The sequence below is a fragment of the Propithecus coquereli genome, unplaced genomic scaffold (assembly GCF_000956105.1).
Source record: "Propithecus coquereli isolate 6110/MARCELLA unplaced genomic scaffold, Pcoq_1.0 Scaffold99, whole genome shotgun sequence".
Classification (NCBI taxonomy): Eukaryota; Metazoa; Chordata; class Mammalia; order Primates; family Indriidae; genus Propithecus; species Propithecus coquereli.
The window spans coordinates 8,599,544-8,603,057 of record NW_012156284.1 but is presented as its reverse complement, the minus strand read 5'-3'; positions in this window follow the sequence as shown (position 1 = coordinate 8,603,057).

Sequence of the window (3,514 nt, the reverse complement as noted above, 5' to 3'; positions counted from 1 at the left end):
TGGTTGTACCCACTTTGGATCCCCACCAGTAATCTCTATGAGAAATTCATTGATCCACATCCTCACTATCACTTCGTATTGTCAGACTTTTTAATATTAGCCTCTTGAGTGAGTGTGTAATGATATATCATTGTGGTTCTAATTCACATTTGACTAATGATGAGTATCTTTTCGTGTGCTTATTGGCCATTAATTTACTTACTTTTGTAAAATGTCTGTTCAAAGATTTGGCCAGTTTTTAATTAGGTTATTTGTTTCTTACTAAGTGATAGGAGATATTTATATATTTTGGATACATGTTAGACATATGTATTACAAATATTTTCTCCCTGTCTGTGGCTTTCCTTTTTATTATTTTGATAGTGTCTTATGAAGAAGAGAAGTTTTTAATTTTCATGAAGTCCAATTTATCAATTTTTTCCTTTTACGGTTTATGCTTTTTGTGTTCTAAGAAATCTTAGCCTACTGCAAGGTCCCAAATTTTTCTCTTATTTCTTTTTCTAGAAGTTTGATAGTTTGTACATTTGGGTCTACCTATGAATTATTTTGAATTAATTCTTATGCCTGGTGTGAGATAAGACTAGAGGTTCCCCCTCGCCAATGAATATCCAGTTGTTCCACCACTATTTGTTTTAAAAACTGCTTTTGTTTTTTTCTTTGTTTGTTTTTCTTCTGCTTTCTCTCTGGAATTTACTGAACTAAGGATCTGTTGTCTCTATGTGGTAACAACCACGCAGCTCTAGATTGTAAGTGGAAATACTACTGTTGCTTCAGAAATGGTGCCTAGATTGTAAGGAATATAAACAATTATAATGGCCATGGCATTTGGTAATGTTTTGTGGGTGTGGAACCAATGCTACCATGTTCTGTGTGGGTTGTTAGCTCCTTGGAATTTTGGAAAGACGGAAAAAATCCAGAGTTGAAGAACCTATATAAGTTCCAGGAGATGAGGTCCCAGACTCCAACCAAACACTTGAGTTAAGCCCCTGTAGCTGAATGGAGCACAATGGAAATAAAGCTTTATACAGAATTAGCCATTTAAGTTTTTCTAGGGTGTGAGTGGGGAACAGGTAAAAGATATTTTATTGGCACTTTAATTTTTCTAAGGAAACAGAAGGAAGATTTGGAAAAAGTGTTATAGGGTTCCCTTTTCTGAAGTGATAATAAATTTGGTACATTTTAAAATACTGCCACTATAAATGGATAGTATCTAGTGAATATTGATCTGGTTTCTAAATTCTTAACTGACCACTGATTTTAAATATGCTTCTATGCACAAACTGAGATGGTTAATTTTATGTGTCAACTTAGCTGGGCCACGGTGCCCAGATATTTGGTCAAACATGATTCTGGATGTTTCTGTGAGGGTGTTTTTTTTTTTTTGGATGATATTAACATTTAAATTGGTGGACCTTGAGTAAAGCAGGTTGCCCTCTTTAAGGTGAGTGGTCCCCATCTAATCAGTTGAAGGCAGTTAGAGAATAAAGACTGACCTTCCCTGAGCAAGAAAGAATTCTTCCAGCAGGTGGCTTTTGGACTTGAGCAACATTGGATCTTCCCAGGTTTCCAGACTGCTGGCCTTCAGACTTGAACTGTAACATTGACTCTTCTCTGGGTCTGTAACTGGCTCCACGAACTAAAATGCCTTCTTATAATTCTTGTATGTTTCAAGTTCCCAGGCCAGTAAGATTTGCTGACTGTAACTTGGTAAGTTTTTGCTTCATTGATGCCCTTCCTTTTGAATTGTTTTCCAGAAATGGTGGACCCTCCTTGTAGTAACAAGATAATCACAAGGCCTTATACTACCTGATTGTTCAGCAAAGTCAAGATAAGTGGCATTCCACCACAAATCTTGCCCAAAGACCTGCCGGGCAACGTACTCCCCACAACCTCCGCGCACACAAGACTGAAAAGATGACCAATATTAACCTCTAGCTCATTATACTACTAAAATCTCTGCCTTGGGAGAGGCTTATCCGCTATTTTTTGATCATGCGATATATGTGCCAGCATGATTTCTCACTGCACTTGTGTGTCTTGCACTCCACCTCAAAAACATAATAATACTCACTCACTTGATGCATTATTCACTTCACCTCTAGAAAAACTCCTAACCCCATCAGTTGCAGAGGCAGATTTGAGGCAGTCCTTCCACCTCCTAGTTGTGTCCTCTGCAATAAATTTCCTTTCTTCCTTGACAATCCTTGTTGTCTGAGTGATTGGCTTTCTGTGTGGTGAGCAACTGAGCCTAGGAATAAACCCCCTTCACGCGGGTTTGTTAATAGGTCGCCAGCCTAATGGCCTTCAGACTTTATCTGCAACATCAGCTTTTCTCTGGGTCTCCAGCCTGCCAGCCTACCACACAGATTTTGAACTTCCCAGCATCCATAATCACGTGAGTCAATTCCTTAAATCTCTCTCACTCCCTTCTCTCTCCAGTATGTATGCCTATATATGTACAAACACACATATATGTATATATACATACACATACACATCCTATTGGTTCGGTTTCTCTGGAGAGCTCTGACATATACACGTATGCACACACATGCACACACATGCACACGCACACAAACACACACATGCTCACTCAGAGCCACAGTCAGACTCATCTTCATTTTTTACAAGTGAACAACTGACTATCCAGTCAGAGGAGAATACTTAAATAAGTTATGGTACATTTGGTGGTCATATAATAGAATATTACACAGACATCAAATAGATTATGCTGACATAGAAAGATAAATATACAGATATATATATTAAATGCTTATATGTGTTTCTGAATCTATTCTGCTGAAATAAAAGCAGATGTAAAGCTTTTTGTACAAAGATGTTCGCTATGGCATTACTTGTAATGATAAATATAAAAATATAGTAATAAAAATGCCCATAAATGAGAGACTGGTTAAATAAACATTGTATGTCCATACAAGAAGCTATCATGCTGTTGCTAAAAAGAATGAAGTAGATACATAAGTGAAGTAGATACATATGCTCCAATTTGTGTGTACGTGCCTTATTTGAAAGGTTTCATTGTAAAATGTTAACAATGATTGACTTTGGCAAACAGGACATGGAGTCTGGATTTCAGGGAGATTTACTTTCCACTGTATATACCCTTTTGTACTCTTTGAATTTCGTAACCATGTGCACACATTATATTTTCAAATGAAAAATGCCTTCTTCTGAGCATCTATTAACTAGAATAGAGATCTATTTTTATACTGTGTCGGGAGCTTGAATTTGGAAGATGGAAATTAATCATTTCCCTGTCTTTGACCCTAACAGTGTTGCTAACCTTCCACTAATCTTCTGATTTTGGATTTTAGGGAGAATAGTTTGCACAATAGAAGGGAATGGTAGGGGAAAAAAGATTATAGAGTTAAAAATAGCATCCTAGGCCGGGCGTGGTGCCTCACGCCTGTAATCCTAGCACTCTGGGAGGCCGAGGCGGGTGGATCGCTCAAGGTCAGGAGTTCGAGACCAGCCTGAGCAAGAGCGAGACTCC